The sequence below is a fragment of the Engystomops pustulosus genome, chromosome 3, assembly GCF_040894005.1.
Source record: "Engystomops pustulosus chromosome 3, aEngPut4.maternal, whole genome shotgun sequence".
In the NCBI taxonomy this organism is placed as follows: Eukaryota; Metazoa; Chordata; class Amphibia; order Anura; family Leptodactylidae; genus Engystomops; species Engystomops pustulosus.
In genome coordinates, this window is record NC_092413.1 from 124,402,499 (window position 1) to 124,428,101 (window position 25,603).

The following is a 25,603-nucleotide window of genomic DNA, read 5'->3' on the forward strand; positions in this document are numbered from 1 at the left end:
TATACTGGACAAATACCTGAATGGGTAGTATAAGGTTCTCTCCAAATATCTTTTTTTTTCTGTGGCAAGGACAAGGGGACACCTATACACAGGGATTCTTTACTACGGGAGAATTGAGACTGTGGAACTTTCTGCCATGAGATGTTGTTTTAGAACTACAGTTTTTAAAAAAATATTATTCCTTTAAAAAAAATTGTGAACTAATCGTTGCTTTTATTTCTGGCAATTTATTCTGCAAAAAATGCTACATTTTAGATACATTAGTGAAATATTTACAGAAAATAGTATATATAATTATATGCATAAAAATTCTTTCCATGTATAATGAATGTTAATAAGTTGCTGCTTCATTTTTTAGCAAGTGTACTGCTGTGTGAATGACAAGGTACAAGGGAGGTTAGAATGAAACAAATTAATGAACTGATTACAATGTAGTAAAAGGCAAATAGAATAAATGAAACCTGCTGTGTCTTCATCTGCTTAAATTATTCACACCAGTAAGTGGCAATGAGAGGATAATATCCTCAAAATAGAAAGAAATTGTTCATTATTAATTTAACATAATCACAAACAAACATGAAAGTTCAAATGCACACAATGTATGTTTACTGGTCAAATGGTGAAAAGTTCTACTAAAGAATATTCAGGCTTTGTAAAGAAAACTTTAGATTAAACGTTGTTTAATTAACCCCTTAAGGACGCAGGGTTTTTCCGCTCATTTCTCGCTCTCCAACTTCAAAAATCCATAACTTTTTCATTTTTAGGTGTACAGACCTGTGTGAGGGCTTATTTTGTGCGTAACAAATTTTACTTTCCCGTCATGTTATTTATTTTAACATGCCGTGTACTGCGAAGCTGAAAAAAAATTCCAAATGTGGAAAAATTGAAAAAAAAGGTCACGTTCTTGTGGGCTCAGTTTTTACGACTTTCACTCTTCGCTCCAAATAACACGCCTAATTTATTCTTTGGTTTGGTGCGATCACGGTGATACCAAATTTATATAGGTTTTATTGTGTTTTAATACATTTTCAAAAATTAAACGAATGTGTACAAAAAAGAAAAAAAAAATTTTGTCATCTTCTGAAGCTAATAACTTTTTCATACTTTGGCGCACGGAGCTGTTTGAGGTGTCATTTTTTGCTAAATGAGCCAACCTTTACATTGCTACCATTTTGAGGTCTGTGCGACATTTTGATAATTTTTTATTTAATTTTTTATGTGATGTAAAAAGGTGTAAAAGTCGCATTTCGGACATTTGGGCGCCATTTCCTGTCTCGGCGGTCACCGCCGGCTGTAACCGTTTTTATATTTTGATAGATCGGGCATTTTGGGAAGCGGCGATACCTAATATGTTTGTGATTTTTACTGTTTAATATGTTTTATATAAGTTCTAGGGAAAGGGGGTGTTTTGAATTTTTAATATTTTATTAATTTTTTTTATTTTTTAAACTTTTTTTTTCTTTTTTTTTCCACTATTTCTTAGACCATCTAGGGTCCATTAACCCTAGATGGTCAGATTGCTCCTACCATATACTGCAATACTTCTGTATTGCAATGCAAATAGAAAAAATGAAATAAATCCAGCTCACCAATCCTTTGATCTGTGACCAGCGCACGGGTACAAGAGGATCCCCATAGACACAAGGCAGCGATGCAAAAATGTGGAAAGACCAGCGCTTCAGGAAACAGTAGTGGTATGGATAAAAAGATTCTTTTATTCGTTCCTCTTTAAAATCATGTCACGGCAGTGTGCACATACAAGGATACACGGGGTAAATCCAACGCGTTTCGCTCAGATGAGCTTAGTCATGGATACATTTACAAGAAGATCTTACCTCTATTTAAACCTCGCGGGGCTGTTGGGCGTGTGACGTCAAGACCACGTGACCGGACCACATGACGGGCACAGACCGTGACAGCCACGTGATCAGATCACATGATCGAGACGATTGACATCCCAACAAAAGAACCGCGAGGTAAGTAAAAACATAATCAAGTTAATTAAAACCAACCTAGAAAGGGTAAAGTAAGGAGAAACACCAATGTGTACTTGTGTTACACTAATACATATTATATATTATCCAATATCAAACATAAGAAAAAGTATATGTGTATATGCATAACACATTAACTCCAGGAACCTCATAACATGTATGTTGTAACTAGACATAGATCGCTCTCAGTGCCCTATTACTTATTGTTTAAAGAAGAATACATATGCAATAGAATGTGTATATGATTGATGTTTTTGGTCTAGAAGGCACCGTCTCATGCTCAAATATTCAAAAATGAAGGGGATTACAATAGATAGCACCACAAATATTTCAACAGCGACCTAGTGGCGGGGATTATGAAGAATGCCATTATAGAATGCAACCCATTGAAACTAGATATAATGTAACATTAATATGTACAGACAAGTTTTGACTCTGAATTACATTTAACATGTATAATGCTGATTAACAGGATAGTACATTGTGAATACTTGTATCCAAACCCAGACGTACACAGCTTAGTAATTTACCGATCCTGTTATGACATTAAGCTAACATATGTTATTCGAAAATTTAGCAAAAAGAGATGTGAAAAGATACCAAGTAATATTTCTGGACCTTTTAATAGCACAGGATTAAATCCTGTCTTAGGTTCAGTCCGAACGGTTGTGTAGTTTTTAAAATAAACATCCAATAGGTTTCCCTATTCATCAGTTTTTTCTTATGATCTCCACCCCTAGTCGGTCTTTTCACCTTTTCTATACCCATCCATCTTGAAAGACAAAACCACACAATGCATTACAAAAAAGAGGAGAGGTTGTGACCCCTATTTCATTCATTACCACATACAGCAATCAGTTCCATCAAATCAAAAAGGTTGTCAACAAATACCTTCCCATTTTGGAACAGGATAATGATCTAAAAACCTGTCTTGATCGAGGAGTACGGTTCATCTCCAAAAAAGCCCCCACCATTGGGTCAATGGTGTCCCCAAGCCTCTACATACACTGAGATAAATGCTAACAATTACTCTTGGTTGCACCATGTGGGCAACCACAAATGTGGTCACACGCGATGCCTATCATGTGGCTTTTTATCAACAACTGACACGTTTTCATCATGTGTAACAAATACAAGTTACAAAATACAAACATACATTAATTGCAATACTTCCTACATGGTATATCTCATTACATGCATCATTTGCAAGAAACAGTATGTAGGATGCACCACAAACCCACTTAAAGTAAGGATCAGAAAACATCTTTCGGACGTTAGAAATGTCAATCTAACTAATATCTCTGCGGCTTCCAAACATTTCCGAGATACTCACCATGGGGACACTAGTTCCTTTAAATGGATGGGTATAGAAAAGGTGAAAAGACCGACTAGGGGTGGAGATCATAAGAAAAAACTGATGAATAGGGAAACCTATTGGATGTTTATTTTAAAAACTACACAACCGTTCGGACTGAACCTAAGACAGGATTTAATCCTGTGCTATTAAAAGGTCCAGAAATATTACTTGGTATCTTTTCACATCTCTTTTTGCTAAATTTTCGAATAACATATGTTAGCTTAATGTCATAACAGGATCGGTAAATTACTAAGCTGTGTACGTCTGGGTTTGGATACAAGTATTCACAATGTACTATCCTGTTAATCAGCATTATACATGTTAAATGTAATTCAGAGTCAAAACTTGTCTGTACATATTAATGTTACATTATATCTAGTTTCAATGGGTTGCATTCTATAATGGCATTCTTCATAATCCCCGCCACTAGGTCGCTGTTGAAATATTTGTGGTGCTATCTATTGTAATCCCCTTCATTTTTGAATATTTGAGCATGAGACGGTGCCTTCTAGACCAAAAACATCAATCATATACACATTCTATTGCATATGTATTCTTCTTTAAACAATAAGTAATAGGGCACTGAGAGCGATCTATGTCTAGTTACAACATACATGTTATGAGGTTCCTGGAGTTAATGTGTTATGCATATACACATATACTTTTTCTTATGTTTGATATTGGATAATATATAATATGTATTAGTGTAACACAAGTACACATTGGTGTTTCTCCTTACTTTACCCTTTCTAGGTTGGTTTTAATTAACTTGATTATGTTTTTACTTACCTCGCGGTTCTTTTGTTGGGATGTCAATCGTCTCGATCATGTGATCTGATCACGTGGCTGTCACGGTCTGTGCCCGTCATGTGGTCCGGTCACGTGGTCTTGACGTCACACGCCCAACAGCCCCACGAGGTTTAAATAGAGGTAAGATCTTCTTGTAAATGTATCCATGACTAAGCTCATCTGAGCGAAACGCGTTGGATTTACCCCGTGTATCCTTGTATGTGCACACTGCCGTGACATGATTTTAAAGAGGAACGAATAAAAGAATCTTTTTATCCATACCACTACTGTTTCCTGAAGCGCTGGTCTTTCCACATTTTTGCATCGCTTCTGTATTGCAATATATGGCATTTTTGCAGGTCATTCATTACAATGAGCCACTGTCAAAAGAAGACCCGAGACTACCATGGCAACCGATCGCCACCCCCCGATGACGTTCGGGGGCGCGGCAATCGCAATAAAGATGGCGGCACCCGCGCGCCACCGTCTTTTAAACGCCACCGGCGACTTTGCCGGCGGCGTTGAGAGGGTTAATAACCGCGGTCGGTGCTTGCTGGTTATTAGCGGTGGGGGTTTTCTGTAAAATGCAAAAACCCCCACCTTTGTATGAAGAGGACTCAGCCTGTGAGCCCTCTTCATACACTCCTTATACTTCTGCGCCGTAGAGCGTTAAGGGGTTAACGGGTATTCAGGTTAGTTATACTAGGATAGGAAAGAAACAGCTCTCCTTATGGAGACTTTGTCAATTAAGGTCAATTAAGACTTTGTCAATTAAGACTTATAGCCATTGACACTCCACTAGAGGATTCTGGGAAAATATGGAAATACGTTTTCCAGAATGGGTTAAGGAAAACCATGCCTCTTTTGCTACCTTGTAAGGCATAACCATTTACGCTCCACTGGGGGATTCTGGGAAAATATGCAAATAAGTTCAATAGGAATAGAGTCACAAGAAACTCAGCAGGAAATTCAGAGTTTGAAGAGTTATAATGATGTCACAAAAGTTGTTCACATTATGGTCCTTAATTAAAAAATTTAGCTTTTTGTTCATAAATACCACGATTGTTAAATGTACCACAGTTTGTCGTACATGGAAATAGAGTCACTAGACTTTCCTGATGGAATTCAGATGTTAATGATAATGTATGTGGTTACGTGAATACAAGATATTAATAAATGTCTATTTTTTGTATAACAATAAATGTACATTCTTGTTTATGGAAAAATAATACATCCCATGAAAATTAAACCCAGAAAGTATTTAAGAGCAAAGACACAGTATAACTACTTGGTCAGAATGCGTCATATGCTCAGTCACTTATTGGATACTGCTGAAGCAGTCAGATGCTGGACATGCAGCATGTGAGTGGGTGGGTTTTAGGGAGAAAATGTAAAGATTATGGTTAAACTAAAGACATTATGTAATTTTAATATGTGTATTAAGTCATATATTGAATATTGATTGTAATATTGTAATATATTGTGTATGTGTCTTATCTATATATGTAAGATGATGAGTAATAAAAATAGATTTAAATGAAACAAATTAATACCATATATATTTGTGTATAATCCGAGCTTTTCAGTACAAAAAATCTGGGCTGAAAAATCCAACTTGGCTCATACATAAGTGTATAAAAAAATGAACTCAAATACTTACCCTCCGACGCTCCCTGCAACTTCTCTTCCCTATGGTCTTGATGTAACAGTGTAGACAGAGACGCATCTATGGGCTCTGCCTGCGCAAACACTATGATGTCATCAGTGGTGACATCCCCGCGTCATAGTGTGTGCACGGACAGAGGGCATGGACACGTTTCTGCCTGCATGAAGACCAGAGGGAAGAGGAGCCCCAGCGAGTGCCGGAAGGTAAGTATGTAAGTTTATTTTTTATACAATGAGGGGCTGCTTTAGTCCATTTCATTACGGAAAGCAGGGGCGGTGCATTGCTGCATCGTATTTTGTCACTGAGGGTGAGCTACATGGAGCATTTCATAAATCAGGAAGGCTGCTGCAGAGCATTTCATTACTGGGGGAGCTGCTGCATGGGGCATTTCTTTACTGGGGGAGGCTGCCTGGGACATTTTAATACTAGAGGAGCTTGCTGCAAAGCATTTCATTACTGGAGAGGGGGATGCATCAAGATTTTTTTTTTACTAGGAAAGGCTGCATGGGCATTTAAGTACTGGGGGAGGTTTCATGGGGTATTTCATTACTGAGGGAGACTGCATGGGGCATTTCATTACTGGAGGTAGCTGCATGGGGCATTTGTATACTGGAAAGGATGCATGGGCCATTTAATTACTGAGGGAGGCAGCTCGACATTACATTACTGGGGAAGGCTACATTGGCCATTTTATTACTGGAGGAGGCTGCTGGACATTTCATTACTGGGGAAGGTTGCTGGGCATTTGGTTAGTGAGGGGAGGCTGCTGGGCATTTGTTTAGTGGGGGGAGGCTGTACTCAGCTTCCGGCTGGCCGAGGTGGCTGGCCACGCTCACTGATCCTATTCCCAGCGCTGTATATGTGGGACATGTGGGTCTGGCCAGTCACCTTGGCCGTCCAGAAGCTAAACGCAGTGCTACTTCTGTGCCCCTGTTTGTTCGGGCAACCTCTTTAAAATATTTATTCCATAGGGTTAATGCTATCTGTTTGTAAAAAAATTTTAATTTGTATAACTCCTACCCTATGTTTAATATTTTGCCAAAAGGGGTGCAAGAAAGATAACATTAAATCAATAAAGACATATAATAATAATGCACAGTTCATGGTACAAGGTACAACAAATATATCTCCCAAACAATTGCCTCTAGGCAACTAAATAACCCATCACTGGACATGTAGAATGTAACATTTATTCTCTCATTTAAAAGATTTATTGAAATGGTGACATATACAAGAGTATTAAAAGCCTAGTGTTCAGCTTCTTATTTTTTTTGGAGTCTATTACTTTCTAATAATATTTCCTTGTTCTACTATTTGCTAAGTAATAATTGCTGAAACGTATGTTAGGTGTAATGGAACAGAAACAGCCAAACCGCCATAGCCAAGAACATCTAAGGCAATTCTCAAAAAAACTGGGGACGTGTATTTACTTCAACATGAATAAATATATATTTTTAAGCTTAAGTGCAAAAATCTAAATATTTTTGTACTTAATATGTTTCATATTTAATATTTAATATTAATGGAAGAAAAGCAGATGTGTGTATAAGCAAAAATCTTTATTGAACAAAGTTAAAAACACTTTTAAAAACCCTAATTGGGTATACAATCAGCGAACTCTCCAAATGGTTATAGTATGATAACTCAAAGTAAAGATAAGAAAGTGAGCTGGGAGGCAAGTAAGTATATAGTGTAAGTACAGTGGAACTACAAGTAATAGCACACCACAGCCCAACACACATACAAAAATACAATGAAATTACATTACCGTTAATGAGAAACTGGGGAGGAAGAGAGATATTTAATATTTACCATATGGGATAAGTATGGGAAAGGAGGATCTGAAAGGATCAAGCAATGTCAGCCATCAAAAAAATTGATGAATAAAGGTTTAAGTGATATTATAAAGCACACATGATGCAGCAGAGGAAAACTGTGCTACATAATTGTTTACTTTATATCTGTACTTATTGTACACAAAAAATAAAATAGAAAACTTTGAAAAATGTGGTAAGAATAAAAAGGAGTTGCGGCATTACCTCCCACAATTTTTACATCACAAGGCATACATTTTAATTTCTGGGACAAGAAACAACAAAGATTAGTCATACTGATTAAGAGGGCATACTCTCGGCCCTACTATGCTTTTGCTTTGTTTTTTTTTGATGTTGTAATTTACTGTGTAAGCACCACTGTGTTAAATTATATTTTACAAAATCATGTACACATAATAGGGCAATTTTCAAAGTTGTCACGGCATGTGTGCATATTTTCTGTATATCTTCCACTGTAAAATACTGCCTGTTCTATATTTTTCAAAATTTCTTATGCGTGATAGACATTATAAAATCTGCTTAAACATTCATGACCTTGAAATATAACACACTATTCTTATGTCCTTATTTTTAGAATCATCTTAATACACATGTACTTAATTTGGAAGTCAATGTATTTGTTAACTTGAATACAATTGCCATTAATATGAAAGGTTCTAATCTTAAACACATTAATTAGAAATAACTGAGAAATTGAGTCAAAAATCATCCACTTATAGGTTTCCTTCCATCTGGTAGTCAGATGGTCTTATCTGATCCTTACATCTGTGGTGTAATTAAAATTACAAATTGTGTTTTCAGCTTAACTTAACTGTTGAACTAGACAATCAGGGGTTGCTTTTTCTCAATAATCTCTAGAATTACAAGTATAAATTTTGATCACATTAACAAATTAATTATATTTGTTTCACAATAAATCATGATCATTTGTTATGAGTATGTTGTAGGTGGATAACTTTTATTTAATTATGTACCATATGTTTGTGACTTGAAGAGCTCAAATTGAATTTATGGATTGAGCTTGAATAAATAGTAGCTACAGCTCATTCATTTATCTTTGTGTCCTGTTAAAATAAAAATAAGTGGAAGACAGCCAAGAATGAAAATGCACCTCCAACTTAGCTGCCAGTTTGCGCACCAGGACATTCCTTTTCTTCCTATGCTCAATTTGTCACCATTGTAAACATAGTGACAAACTGTGACATTGTGGGGGATCCCCCTGCACTAGCAGCTGTTATTATGAAAATCATGATCCCGGCTGTTCAACCATTTAGGCGCCAGAACGTCTTTAGGGCTACCTTACCTGCCCATGATCACCCTCCCCCCTTTCAGGGGGTTTAATGGCAACCCCAGGGTCCGATATTAAGTGTTTCTACATCCTTAATAGAATATAATCATTACTGAATCTGTACAGTGAACACAAAAGACACAATATAAAGTGTTCAAAGAGTCACATTTACCCCACAATGATTTCAATAAAAAGTACAACTCTTATTGCAGTAAGTAAACCCTATTGCAGCTCATTTAACAAAAAAAAATCTAAATGTTATGTCTCTTAGAAGACGTGATGCAAAAACGAATTTTCTTGTACACTCACCAGCCACTTTATTAGGTACATCTGTCCAACTGCTCATTAACACTTAATTTCTAATCAGCCAATCACATGGCAGCAACTCAGTGCATTTAGGCATGTAGACATGGTCAAGGCAATCTCCTGCAGTTCAAACCGAGCATCAGTATGGGGAAGAAAGGTGATTTGAGTGTCTTTGAACGTGGCATGGTTGTTGGTGCCAGAAGGGCTGGTCTGAGTATTTCAGAAACTGCTGATCTACTGGGATTTTCACGCACAACTAGGGTTTACAGAGAATGGTCCGAAAAAGAAAAAACATCCAGTGAGCGGCAGTTCTGTGGGCGGAAATGCCTTGTTGATGCCAGAGGTCAGAGGAGAATGGGCAGACTGGTTCGAGCTGATAGAAAGGCAACAGTGACTCAAATCGCCACCCGTTACAACCAAGGTAGGCAGAAGAGCATCTTTGAACGTACAGTACGTCGAACTTTGTGGCAAATGGGCTACAGCAGCAGAATACCACACTGGGTGCCACTCCTTTCAGCTAAGAACAGGAAACTGAGGCTACAATTTGCACAAGCTCATCGAAATTGGACAGTAGAAGATTGAAAAAACGTTGCCTGGTCTGATGAGTCTCGATTTCTGCTGCGATATTCGGATGGTAGGGTCAGAATTTGGCGTCAACAACATGAAAGCATGGATCCATCCTGCCTTGTATCAACGGTTCAGGCTGGTGGTGGTGGTGTCATGGTGTGCGGAATATTTTCTTGGCACTCTTTGGGCCCCTTGGTACCAATTGAGCATCGTTGCAATGCCACAGCCTACCTGAGTATTGTTGCTGACCATGTTCATCCCTTTATGACCACAATGTACCCAACATCTGATGGCTACTTTCAGCAGGATAATGTGCCATGTCATAAAGCTGGAATCATCTTAGACTGGTTTCTTGAACATGACAATGAGTTCACTGTACTCAAATGGCCTCCACAGTCACCAGATCTCAATCCAATAGAACATCTTTGGGATGTGGTGGAACGGGAGATTCGCATCATGGATGTGCAGCCGACAAATCTGCGGCAACTGTGTGATGCCATCATGTCAATATGGACCAAAATCTCTGAGGAATGCTTCCAGCACCTTGTCGAATCTATGCCACAAAGAATTGAGGCAGTTCGAGTTGAGGGGGTCCAACCCGTTACTAGCATGGTGTATCTAATAAAGTGGCCGGTGAGTGTATATCTATTTTGCAAAACATAAAGTTATATAAATGGGATATCACCGTTATAGTATTGACCCACAGGACATTAATAACATGATATAAAATGAAAAAATAAAAAATCAATATCAGTGGGAGTTACATTCCAAGAGGTGAAACGACCGCAACTAGCCTGAACTCTGCACCGGGCGGCCATCTTGCCACGTGGTGAGCCACGGCACATCTCAGTACACAGCTAGACAGTTGCGGGTGTGATGGGGTAAGGAGAACAGGAGCGGCTCGGCGGCTAGTGGGGACCCATCTCACATGTACTGACCCTGGCAACCACACCTAGACTCTGCAGGAGCAGTACAGAGAATCGGGGTGGTGGAGCATCAGAGTGGTGTTAATAAGTAGCGGGGGCCGTCCTCTGCTGTCTATCTCTGCTGCCAGGGCTGTGATGAATGCTGCTGACCTTGCACAGCTCCTGTCACCGGCCTTTGCTCTTGCACCCCCACTGTGCCAGCTCTGCTACATTCCATGATACTGTACATGGCCCTGATCAGTTGTGAGCATGTTTAGATGGCTCTACTATCCACTCCTTCCCCCAGAAGTGGCTGTTTTGACACTACAAGTCCACCCTAACCTCCAAGCCCTGCTAGTCCCACTGCCTTCCAAGAGGGACATGGGCACTCTAGCATGTATCTTAAAGGGGTCTGGAACAAAGACCTTCATAATGTCCAATCTGAAGTTCATACTCTAAAGAAGTGGTCCCCAACCTTTTTTGTATCTGGGGACTGGCTGCACCCAAAAATTTTACCAGGGACCAGGCCAGATAACCCTCTTAAGATGGTCCCTGGAAAATAAAATTGTGTTCCCCGCAAACAGTCCATATCTAACCCCAACCCATATAATGCCCCCTATCCTGCAACCCCTGGTCTAAAATGCCCCCTTTCCTGCAGCCCCCTCTATAGTGCCCCTTTTTCTGTAGTGCTCTTTTAATGTCTAGATAAGAAGACGGCTACAGAAAAGGGGACTTTATTATATCCCTTTTCTATAGCAACCCCCCCGCCCCACACACACACACACAGACACACACAGACACCTATAATATCCTCTTGTCTTTATCATTTTTACTGTGAGGAAAAAAAATATACATACCACATATACGCAAGTGTAAACTGAGGTACCAAACTTTACCACAAAAAATAAATGGAAAAATTTTACCTTGAGTATAGGTCTTCGGTGGGAAATTCTGCTGCTAGTCTTAATGTTCCAGCAGCGGCTAAATAATGTCCCAGCAGCGGCCTCCCCTCACTAATAACATGTCCAGTAGTGGCCTCCCTTCACTAATAACATGTCCAGCAGAGGCTTCCCCTCCCTCACTAATAACATGTCCAGCAGCGGCCTCCCCCACTAATAACATTTCCATCAGTGGCCTCCCCTCACTAATAACATGTCCAGCAGCAGCCTCCCCTAACTAATAACATGTCCAGCAGTGACCTCCCCTCACTAATAACATGTCCAGCAGAGGCTTCCCCTCCCTCACTAATAACATGTCCAGCAGCGGCCTCCCCCACTAATAACATTTCCATCAGTGGCCTCCCCTCACTAATAACATGTCTAGCAGCAGCCCCCCCCCCTCACTAATAACATGTCCAGCAGCAGCCTCCCGTCCCTAATAACATGTCCAGCAGCAGCCTCCCGTCCCTAATAACCTGTCCCGCAGCGGCCTCCCCCCACTAATAACATGTCCAGGAGCAGCCTTCCCTCACTAATAACATGTCCAGCAGTGGCCTCCCCTCAATAATATGTCCAGCAGTGGCTTCTACTCACTACTGTGTCTTTCCATTTTGCCAGGCACTGGTAACATTTGGCTCATGTAACAAATGCCCCAACTAAGCAACGGAGAGAAGCAATATTAATATCTAGGTCTTTCAGCCAATAAATCTAGTAGATCTACTTGGTTGTTATGTTATCCTTAAAGGTCATATCTTTGGTATCCCATTGTTGTTATGCTCTGTATATGCTGCTAATCCTGGTCAACATTCTTTTCTAACTCAGCTACTAGAAAAGCTTGTCTCAAGTCAAGAAGAACTTACTCCTGAATGGTGGTGAATTTAATACACCATTTCAGAATGTTTTGACAGCCTCTCAGTCTGACTGCTAGTTTCCCTAGGCTTATCTGAAAGCATTCATGATAAAACCTGTTGCTAGTGGATAACCCTACAACTAAGAAGTACACATTTTTTCCCACTACATTCTACACACACCAGAATAGATTATTATTAGTGGAATTTATTAACCCTCAGGGTACTAACCTTGGTGATAATTCCAGTTGGTCATACCACGCTCCTATTGTTTTTGTTTAGCTACAATAGGGTGCACCACCTCCTCACTCTACACATTGGTGCTAAACTAATCGTTACCCACAACACTCCAGATGAGGGATACATTGAAACTGGCCCCTGCCCATTATTTCTCGGAAACTTAATGTGAGGTCGATCCTGTGGGAAACGCACAAAGCAGTGTTTCAGGGGGAAAGTATAGCAAGTGCTTCAGGGCTAAAACGTGTCAAACTCTTGAGATATTTGCAATGTCAGAGAGACCGTCATTTCATATGATTTTTGATATTGTGTCGGAGGGGGAGTGTTGTGAAAATTGTTCTTATATACTTCATTAATAAATTCTGCTTGGTTTGTAAAATAAATAGACTGCAATGTGCCCCTTAGACACAAGGGACAAATTTACATACCGAGTTCTGTCGCGATCCCTGATCCGGACGGTCCGACGAAGATGAAGTCCCCCCTAGACCCTGAATTCCAAATGACAACCAGGGAGGGAGTAGCTTCCTCACTTTCAGTGAAGAAACAAACTAGAAACAAAGTATCTGATGACTCAGATCTCTCATGTTTCTCACTACCAAGCGTTCCTAGGGAGGCCCTTGATCACCGAGCCAAGAAATTATGGTAGCAGAAGTCAAACCATCGGGGTAAATCGCAAGTCTCTGATTTTTTTTTTCCTTTCTATGTTATAAATGCTTATCCGTACATGGTTCAGCTGTTTAACCCCTTAACGCCGCAGCCCTTTTTCGTTTTTGCGTTTTCTTTTTTCACTCCCCACCTTTTTCCATGTACAGAGCTGCTTATTTTCTGCGTAACAAATTACACTTCAAAATGTTGGTATTTAATATTCCATGTCGTGTACTGGGGAGCGGGAAAAAAAATCCAAATGCAGTGAAATTGGTAAAAAAAACGCATTTGTGCCGTATTCTTGTGGGCTTGGATTTTTACGGATTTCACTGTACGCCCCAAATGTCTACTTTATTCTTTGGGTCGGTACGATTACGGGGATAACAAATTTATATAGGTTTTATAATGTTTTCATACATTTAAAAAACATTTTTTGGGGGATTTTGCCATCTTCTGGGGCTAATGACTTTTTTATACTTTGGTGTATAGAGCTGTGGGTGGTGTCGTTTTTTGCGGATTTTGATGACGTTTACAATGTTATCATTTTTAGGATTGTGCTCCTTTTGATCAATTTTTATAGAATTTAACATTTTTTTTTTAAATGGCAAAGAAGTGGCATTTTTGACTTTGACTACGGAGTTAAACGCAGTGATTTTAGGAGGCATTTTCGGATGCGGCGATACATAATGTGTTTATGATATTTACTGTTTATTTATATTTATATCAGTTCTAGGGAGGAGAGGGGGGTCATTTGAGTTTTTAGGGTTTTTTATTTTTTTTTACTTTTTTTTAATTTTAATTTTTACTACATTTCAAACTCCCAAGGGTACATTAAACCTAGGTTGTCTGTAAGATCCTATCATATACTGCCATACTACAATATGGTAGTATATGGGGATTTTACTCCTCATACATTACAATGTGCTGATAGCACATTGTAATGAATGAGTTAAAACGAAGTATCCTCGGGTCTTCATGAGACCCGAAGCTACCATGGCGATGGATCACCGCTCCCCGATGACGTCATGGGGAGTGACGATCCTCAGAAAGATGGCGGCGCCCATGCCTGAAAACACCAGCACCGATTGTGGGTGTTACTGGTAAGCCTTTGCTGCAATATGCAGCAAAGACTTACCGGCTATGGAGAGGGCTCGGCCCGCGAGCCCTCTCCATGTACCGGGACCTGGCATGTGACGTAATACTACGTCACATGTCGGTAAGCGGTTAATGGCTCCTTGAAGGGATCTCCCCTATAGCCTCCTATACAACCATTATTTCTAAATCCAGGAAAGATCCTTCTGATTGTGCTAGTTATAGGCCTATTAGCCTCCTTAACTGGAATCTCAAAGTTTTCACTTAACTGCTAGCGGACCATTTGGGCTACTGGTTACCACAGTGTATAGACCAAAATCAGGTGGGCTTTGTAAGCTGTAGGCATGCAGCACATTATTCACAATGTACCATTGACCTTACAGATTTGGTTAATCGGTCCCTCCTACTCAAGTCTGGATGCTGAAAAGACCTATGACTGCTTGAATTGGAACTTTATGTTTAGAAACTTAGACCATTTTGGGTTTCAGGGACATTTCTGCAGGCATTACAAGGGCTCTACTTGTTACTGTCAGCTCACTCCTTACCCATTTATATCCGCAATGGAACATGCCAAGGTTGCCCTTTGTTCCCACTCTCTTATATGTAGAGCATAGAGGCTTTAGCTGTAATTAGACTGCATTCGGTTATTGGTGGCATACTGGCTAGGGATAAACCTTTTATAATCTCTATTTGCAAATGATGTTCTATTCACGATAACAGATTAATTGACTTCCCTCCCCAACCTACATGCTGTGTGGGTGACTTTCAGCCTATCAGATAAACAACTCCAAGACTGGAGCGGCCTTTCTACAACATATTGTTTCTTTGATTTCCCTTCCTGCTTACAATAAATGGAGTGAAATAGAAAAATGGTGGCTTGCTCCAATGCACCCTAGTACTGTAATCTTGGGTACCCGAGCAGATATACAAAATTTAACTGGGCTTGCACCTATGGCCTTCACTGAAGGAAATGCCAGATGAATTTTCATAGAGTGACACTCCAATCCACACTTACACACTTTCAGCTTTTCGCAAAACTTTCACCGACTGTAGCATATACAATGAAGAGCAATATTAGAGAAAAATACACTCACCAGCCACTTTATTAGGTACACCTGTCCAACTGCTCGTTAACACTTAATTTCTAATCAGCCAATCACATGGTGGCAACTCAGTGCATTTAGGCATGTAGACATGGTCAAGACAATCTCATGCAGTTCAAACCGAGCATCAGTATGGGGAAGAAAGGTGATTTGAGTGCCTTTGAACGTGGCATGGTTGTTGGTGCCAGAAGGGCTGGTCTGAGTATTTCAGAAACTGCTGATCTACTGGGATTTTCACGCACAACCATCTCTAGGGCTTACAGAGAATGGTCCGAAAAAGAGAAAACATCCAGTGAGCTGCAGTTCTGTGGGCGGAAATGCCTTGTTGATGCCAGAGGTCAGAGGAGAATGGGCAGACTGGTTCGAGCTGATAGAAAGGCAACAGTGACTCAAATCGCCACCCGTTACAACCAAGGTAGGCAGAAGAGCATCTCTGAACGCACAGTACGTCGAACTTTGAGGCAGATGGGCTACAGCAGCAGAAGACCACACTGGGTGCCACTCTTTTCAGCCAAGAACAGGAAACTGAGGCTACAATTTGCACAAGCTCATCGAAATTGGACAGTAGAAGATTGGAAAAATGTTGCCTGGTCTGATGAGTCTCGATTTCTGCTGCGACATTCGGATGGTAGGGTCAGAATTTGACGTCAACAACATGAAAGCATGGATCCATCCTGCCTTGTATCAACGGTTCAGGCTAGTGGTGGTGGTGTCATGGTGTGGGGAATATTTTCTTGGCACTCTTTGGGCCCCTTGGTACCAATTGAGCATCGTTGCAACGCCACATGAGCCTACATGAGTATTGTTGCTGACCATGTCCATCCCTTTATGACCACAATGTACCCAACATCTGATGGCTACTTTCAGCAGGATAATGCACCATGTCATAAAGCTGGAATCATCTCAGACTGGTTTCTTGAACATGACAATGAGTTCACTGTACTCAAATGGCCTCCACAGTCACCAGATCTCAATCCAATAGAGCATCTTTGGGATGTGGTGGAATGGGAGATTCGCATCATGGATGTGCAGCCAACAAATCTGCGGCAACTGTGTGATGCCATCATGTCAATATGGACCAAAATCTCTGAGGAATGCTTCCAGCACCTTGTTGAATCTATGCCACGAAGAATTGAGGCAACCCGTTACTAGCATGGTGTACCTAATAAAGTGGCCGGTGAGTGTATATGATCACTTGATTTTTTCAGAAAGAATGTAATCTCCATTGATCAACAATTAATGGATTTTTTTGTAAGGGGTACACCATGCACCCAGTGCTTTACAAAATAACCAATGTATATCAACATAAAACCTATATTTTGCAAAAATTGTGTTTATCATAATTAGAGAATATCAATGACTGTAGCACAGAGTAAAATTATAATTACATGTTCTGAAGGTTACAAGTGACCAATCCGTAGGAATTGTACAGGCATTTGCTTTGAATGACATAGGACAGTGATGGCGTACCTTTTAGAGGCCGAGTGCCCAAAATGCAACCCAAACCCTTCTGACTTGAAGCGAAGTGCCACCACAAAAATGTAACTAGAATAACAAGGTTTTAATTAAGAAAACATAGCTCAAACGTTACAATCTTTTGTATTACAATAAAAACACTATCAAAGCGTACCGCTTTGTAGTATAAAATGCATACAACTTGTCGCCATGTAGTATAAAATGCATACAACTTGTCGCCATGTAGTATAAAATGCATACAACTTGTCGCCATGTAGTATAAAATGCATACAGCTTGTCGCCATGTGGTATAAAAATGCATAGAGCGTGTCGCCATGTAGTATAAAATGCATACAGCATATCGCCATGTAGTATAAAATGCATAGAGCGTGTCGCCATGTAGTATAAAATGCATACAGCGTACAGCCATGCAGTATAAAATGCATATAGCTTATCACCATGTAGTATAAAATACATACAGAATATATATATATATATATATATATATATATGTGTGTGTGTATATATGTATATATATACACATATAAACACCTACATATACACATCACATACATATGCACATCAAATACATATACACATTACATACACATAGACATAACATACACACATTACATACATATACACATTACATACATATACACAGATAAACTTACTTTATTTTCTTTTATTCTACAGGAAGGTTCTTCAGGAATGCATGCAGGTTATGCTGCATTACGCACTCCCACCTGGAGCGGAGGTTGGGGAGCTGAGCGGAGGAGAGGGGGGGCTATGGAGCGGAGGAGAGGGGGGCTACGGAGCGGAGGAGAGGGGGGCTACAGAGCGGAGGAGAGGGGGGCAACAGAGCGGAGGAGAGGGGGGCTACAGAGCGGAGGAGAGAGGGGCTACAGAGCGGAGGAGAGGGGGGAGCGGAGCGGAGGAGAGGGGGGCTACGGAGCGGAGGAGAGGGGGGAGCGGAGCGGAACGAGACAGAGTAAGCAGAGCAGTGCGGAGCGGACCAGGACAGAGCAGAGCGGACAGGGAGGGAGCAGAGCAGTGCGAAGTAGACTGGGAGGGAGCAGAGCGGAGCGGACCAGAGCGGACCGGGAGGGAGCAGAGCAGAGCGGGAAAGAGGATTTGCCGGCAGGCGGGCGCACGTAGTACGGGCGGGGATTTCCGGCGCAGCATAGGCAGACTGGCGGGAGGCAGCATGGACATCGGGCGCAGGTGCGCCCCTGGTTCTAAGGGAGCGGAAATTCAGTCAGCGCTCCCTGTCAGTCAGCAATAAATACTGCGCATGTGCGAAAACTCTGCAGTTCTGTCTATGGAGCGGCGCGTAGTTCCGCCGCTCACATAGACAAACTTTTACGGGCAGCGGGCAGAGGCTTACCGGCGATGGTACGCGTGCCAACAGAAACGGCTTCGCGTGCCGTCTGTGGCACGCGTGCCATAGGTTCGCCATCGCTGACATAGGACATCACTAGTCTCTCACATGGCTCAGGAGTGATTTTGGTCCACTCTTCTTCAAATCTCATCCCCAGTTCAGGGACTGTTGTGGGTTTCTCGGCCATAACTTTGTCACAATTGATTTTCAATTGGGTTTGCATCAGGACTGTGGGCTGGCCTTTTTGTTGTTTCAATGTTTTCTGTTTCAAGGGACTACTTTACCAATTTTGCTGTATGAGAGGGGACATTGTCCTGCATCGAAATTGTTAGCTGATTGAGTGACGATTGCAAGGAAGGAACCACGTGTTGTGGAAGAAGGTTTTAATACACACTTGCATTGACTTGCCATGTAGCTGAATGAGAGGTCCAGCTCCTGCTGCAGAAAACATTCCCAAAACAATGACACATTCTCCACCACCTTCTTCACACACTTTGAGTCCAATATTTCCCCACTTTGTCAACGAATATATAATGTTTCCCACCAGATCCAAATTAATTAAACTGACTTTTTATCTCTAAAGGGAACTGTGGACCACTTCTTCTCAGTCCACACAACATGCTACTCAGCAAAGGCGAGTCTAGCCTTTTGATTATTTTGGCTAATTAGAGGTTTGGTCATGGCATAGTGGGCTTTCTGTCCAAATACTCTTAAGCCAGATCCTCATCCTGTTCACTGCTGAACTGGCAAGCAATCGCAGCTGCAGTGTTGAAACGATTAACCATGGATATTCTTTGCATTATACTGTCCTCTCTTGCATTTGTCTTTCAAGGGGACTAGTCTTCTTGGGGGCTTGAATGAGTTTGTGATTTTGTAAAGATGCAATATTCTAGAAATCACAGATTTGGAACAACCAACTTCTCTTGAAATGACTTCTCTTGGCCTTCATCTGGAAAACCTGCTGCAGAAGGGTTTCAGTCACTTTGGAGCGGCAAACCATTTTTGCGAAGTCTGGAAAAGTCTGGAAAGCTGGAACGTTAGGCTGCCAGTTAGGTAGGGTTTGTCAGATAATTAAAGATATAAGCAGCAGATTGACGCCAATGACTTGCAGGTATCTGAAAGTATTTTTTAATTTTGATCAGTGTTATTTTACAATTATCTCATTTATATTTTTATTCTATGCTTTAGGATATATACAATTCATGAAATAAGCTTAAAATACTGCTATTTTATTCAATGGTATATATTCATGGGTATATTCACATAGAAGTACACACATGGCCTTGACATTTAAGAAATTGTGTATTCTCTCATTTTGATTTGCACTGTGGACATACACCATTATATCGCCATTATGGGTTTATGGAGAGGGCTCTGTCAATACACAGAAGGTGTCATGTACAGTGAGAGAGAATAAATATTAATAATTATATTAATTATTACTAAAATGATATAGCAAACACCTGCTGTTAACTGCCGTGATCACTTCTTGGATGTTGAAATCCAATTGTGGCACCTAAACAGCAGTGGCACAGGTGTTCCTGCGACCCATGTGCCTCCATGTGCTTCCCAGGGCTGCCGGCACTCACACTTACCTCTCCCTGTTCTAGCAGCATCTCCCGGGGCTCGGCGTGTGAGCGCTGACACTGTGAACTTTAAAGGGCCGGCTATCAATTCTGTTAAATAGCTAGCCCCTTCCTGTGTCCCCTGCCGGATCTTTGTCCTCTATGTCTAAGAAAAATTTTGATCCATGCCCTTTGCGATGTTTGTTCCATGCCGTGTTGTGACCTCAATTCTGTTTCTGACTCCGATCCTGTGCTGCCTGTCTAGACCTCCTGCCTGTCCAAGACCATGAGTTTACCTTACGATTCAATAGCAAGTAAATCATAGGCTTTGTTATAAAATTATAAAGTTAGTTTTGTCCAAAAAATGTGTTATTAATAACACATTTTGATTTAACAACCCGTTGCTGCTACTTACTCAAAAGAAAAGCAGATTTAATTACCTTTATAAAAAATGTTCAGTTCTCAAAATAATATCAGTTAAAACACAATACACAGTATAAAAGTATAAAAAAAATGTTGTGGGTGTCAGAATATGGTGAAGCAAAAATATTTATTTTCCTAATTGTTTTTTAAAGGTATTAAGACATAACAAAACTATATAAATTAGCTATTTCTGTGATCAACTGTACTGACCTAAAGAATAAAGGTGATGTCTCATTTTGAGTGTACACTGATGTGTAGGGAGATTTATCTTTATTGTGGAAATTTACATCACTTTTTTTTTTAAGTTGTGGGCTTGTTTAATTTTATCTAAATCTTGCGCAATCACAATTGCGTAACCAATGCAATCCTGGCTCCCTATGGCATTGATGGATTGGAGTGTTTTTGTTCATAAAATTCTGACTCTTTTAAGAGCCTAGCAACAGTTTAAGGACTTTAACATCAGGGTTTTAGTTTTAAATAAGGCGCAACACAGCATAACTCAGGCTGTGTAAACATGTCAGCAAGTCTTGGGCACTAAGACTGCAAAATTTTGAGAAAAAGGGAAAACAAAAATGTGATAACTCACCCCCATTGTTTTTTGACTGCCAAATTGAAGCCGAAAGCAAAAAATAGATATGCAAAAAATATGCTTTATGTTTATAATGTGGCACTTTTCACTGCTGCCTTTTGTTTTCTCTTAGGACCTTTACAGAGCAGGTTTCAGCGTCAACTTTTTGCTCTTTTTTTCTTAATAGATGAACAAATCTAACAAGAAACTGAGCTATATTTTTATTCTTGTACAATAATTACAAACCGCTAAATACTTTGCTTTACATAGACAACATGGAGTGAAAAACAATATGGTTCAGACATACAATTACTATGTGCAGTTTTGTGCACTTCCAGTATGTTAGAATATACATTCAATTGCCTATAATAATAGATCCCTACTAGTTACAAATTATATAGCTACCATAAATAGAATGTATTTCATTGGCTTTGTTATATATGTTAGGTTAGCTTTATCCGAACAATGAACTAATAATTAATAACAAAGTTTGATTTAACAACCCATTGTTGCTACTTTCTGAAAAGAAAGCAGATTGAATTACCTACAGAATGAATCACTGAAGACCTACCTATAAACATTTTTGCCACAGCATGTCACTTTGAAGGACCCAGGTGCCTGCCTTGTTTGATGTATTGGATTGACCCCAAAATATATTTTACAATCAAATACAGCCAGGGAATGTATGTAACAGTATCAAAAGGGGAAGGAGACCTCCAAATATATTTCAGTTTCAATGGTACCCATTAAGAAATAGCGGTGGATTTTATATTAACTAAAAAGGAAAAATATTATTTAAATGCCAATTGAACCCAATAAGATACATCAGTATATTTTACACTAACTAAAAGGAAAGGTGAGCCCAATATAATATCACTCCACAAGCAATGATTAAAAAGGCAAAAAGGCAGGTAGTGCAGTTTTTCCAAGAAACTAAAGGGGAAAGTTATCCTAATATATTATGCAACAAGCAATTGCACCCTGGTAGATAGTGCAATGTATTTCACACCAACTAAAGGGGAGACACCAGACACAAGCCATATACCATCAGAATCCGTCAGAATGTTTAGGTCTAAAAAATCATGGGAGGCAGCTTTAGCGGGCGGTATGAACAGTCTGCCTTGAGCCACAAAGTGATCAACTGCATCCTCTACTGTCAGCCCCAGGACTATGCCTTCCTATCCCTCCACTGTCCCTTACTCCTGCTCTGTTCTAGCCCACTACCCATATCCCTATGCTCGGTCAGTAAGCAAATGTTGGAGATCACACAGTATCAGACATTTATAGTGATTATAACAGCCTGTGACGTCACAGGTGATTTCCAAGTTCAGCCTCATTGTTGTGACCGTTTTATGGATAACTTTGTTTCCATAAATTATCATGAAATTTGAAATCATTAAATACTGAAGTTTTCCTTTACACTCTCAATTTACAATTCCTTTACAAATTCAAGAAAGTGGTTTACATCAGCATAAATGTACCTTAAAAATTACTAATGGTATGTTGGAAACCAGCTTAACACTATTCAGATCACGTTTTCATATTGGCATCACACCAACTTTGGAGTGAGATGTAAAATGGTTGCATAAAGTTATGGAGGTGGGGCACCTGTAATACACAATGCCACACAGATAAACAACGGTATAAATTCTCAGGATAATGTTTACTCAGTAGCAAAAGGAAGTGAGACCTGAGTAAATTTGCAACAATGTATACAAAAACAAAAAGAAATTACAGAGAAATATTGAACAACAAACACTATACCCCTAGTTCCCATAGTTACTTGAAGTGGTGATAGGTACAAGTCCTTTAAGAACAAGTTTTTTCTGGCTCTGTCCCTTATGAAGGGGGCGGGGGGGGGGGGGTGAACCAACTTTAGCAAAAGTATTTGCGTTGTACAGATACCCCACAATGGACTTCCTGTAATTGGAGCAAAAATCACTCTATAAACTACGTGGATTTGACATATATTTCTTTCTCTCAACTTTCAAAACACAAAAGTATGGGAATTTGTGTTATACAGATACCCCAGAACGGACACCCTGTAATTGGAGCAAAAATCACTCTATAAACAACGTATATTTGAAACTTATTTCTTGCTCTCAACTTTAGCAACACAAAAAGTATGGGAATTTGCGTTATACAGATACCCCACAACAGACACCCTGGGAGAGGAGCAGAAATCACTACAGCAGCTGTGTGGATATGACACAGATTTCTTCCTAGAGGCTTCAGGAACAAAAAAGAACTGCTATTTGGGATATACAGATCCCCCTAAACGCACATTCTAAGATTGGAGCAGAAATCGCTATAGCACATATAGTAGAAGCAGCTGGATGCTACAGAAAGCACATGCAGAGTGAAGTGCTGAGATTGCAAATGGCTGACAGTTTTTATAGGGCCAGTTTTTATATAATAAAAATTGGACTTAAAAAATAATAAAATTATATACTCACCCTCCGGTGGCCCCGATGTCATCGCTGCTCCTCTTCTGGCTTCCCAGCTCGTCTTCTTGCTTCAGCGCCCGTCTTCTGTCTTCTTTAACATCATGCTGGGCGCCGCCATGTTTTTCTCCCGGGTGGCGCCTAGTATGACGTCAGCAGCGGCGTGTCATACTAGGCGCCTCCCGGGGGAGAACGATGGCGGCGCCCAGCCCGATGTTAAAGAAGACAGAAGACGTGCGCTGAAGCAAGAAGAGGAGCCGGGAAGCCAGAAGAGGAGCCACGATGACATCGGGGGAGCAGTGCTGCGCATCGGGGCCACCGGAGGGTGAGTATATAAGTTTTTTTTTAATTCTGGGCTGACTGTATACTACTGGGGGCAGGCTGTATACTACTGGGGACAGGCTATATACTACTGGGGGCACGCTGTATACTACTGGGGGCAGGCTGGGTGGCTGTATACTACTGGGGGCAGGCTGTATACTACTGGGGGCATGCTGTATACTACTGGGGGCAGGCTGGGGTGGCTGTATACTACTGGGGGCAGGCTGGGGTGGCTGTATACTACTGGGGGCAGGCTGGGTGGTTGTATACTACTGGGGGCAGGCTGCATACTACTGGGGGCAGGCTGGGGTGGCTGTATACTACTGGGGGCAGGCTGGGGTGGCTGTATACTACTGGGGGCACGCTGTATACTACTGGGGGCACGCTGTACACTACTGGGGGCACGCTGTACACTACTGGGGGCACGCTGTGGTGGCTGTATACTACTGGGGGCAGGCTGTATACTACCTGGGGCAGGCTGTATACTACTGGGGGCAGGCTGTATACTACTGGGGGCAGGCTGTATACTACTGGGGGCAGGCTGGGCTGGCTGTATACTACTGGGGGCAAGCTGGGCAAGCTGTATACTGCAGGGGCAGGCTGTATATTATAGGGGGCAGGCTGGCTATATACTGGGGGGGTCTGTGACCAATGCATTTCCCACCCTCGGCCTATACTCGAGTCAATAGGTTTTCCCAGTTTTTGGTGGTAAAATTAGGGGTCTCGGCTTATACTCGGGTCGGCTTATACTCGAGTATATACGGTAGTTTCCAAAATAGGGTCAGTTCTTAGGGGTTTATACTAAACTGGTCCCTATTGGCATCTACAAATGCTTCATGCCAAAAAGAATTTAAAAATATGTAAAAAGTCTGAGCTCCAAATGCCATTTATTCCCTTTTGAGCCCTGCCGTGTCTCCATCCTACAGATTATTGCCACATATGGTATATTACCATATCCAGAATAACCCGCAGAAAGATTTTTGGGGTGTTTGTCCCCAGTGGCATGAAGTGGGCTGAATTCATTTGTTACATGGCACATTTGTGAAAACAATGCAATTTTTACTCTGCACCACTTACTTTGTATTACATTTGAGCCAGCATCATAGGGGTTAAAATGCTCATACAACCCTATTTCTAATGTTTCTATTGTACTGGTACCTAAGAGGCACCCCAACATCAATCTAGTGAAAACAGAGTTCCAAAACCTAAATTTCGCCCCTTTATTGCCACATATGGTGTATTGCCCTTACCGAGATAACCGAGGAATGATTTTTGATGCGTTTGTCCCCAATGGCATGAGTTGGACTAAACATTTGTCACTACAATGGCCTATTTGATAAAATGTCTGCAATTTTTACTCTGGAGGTCACTTCTCGTCACTGGTGTCACTTCTCTGGGGTTTCTATTCTACTGATTTGACTAGTTTAAGATGTTACTTGTGGGGGTTTATAGTACATAAGCCTCTATAGTAGGGGTCGGGAACCTATGGCTCGCGAGCCAGATGTGGCTCTTTTGATGGCCGCATCTGGCTCGCAGCCGGAGTTCCTATCCAGGGGCGTAACTGCAGCCGCAGCAACTGCTAAGATGCCTGCCAAGAGGAGGGGCCTGTATTTGGCCGTATGTCCCGGGCCCCTGTTGTGCCCCTGACTGTAGTTATGCCCCTGGATGTATTCGGCAGTGCAGGGAGTACGCGGTGTTAATTCTGGGGCGGCACCTCCATCTCCCTCCCTGCAGCAGCCTCAGTGTGTGAGAGAGAGGGAGGGGAGGAGACTGTCTGCCTGCAGACAATCCCGGGGCTGGATGTAGCAGCGCGGGAGATTCATACAGAGGAGAGAGCTAAGGAGAAGGAGTCAGCAGCTGGGAATCAGCCAGAGAT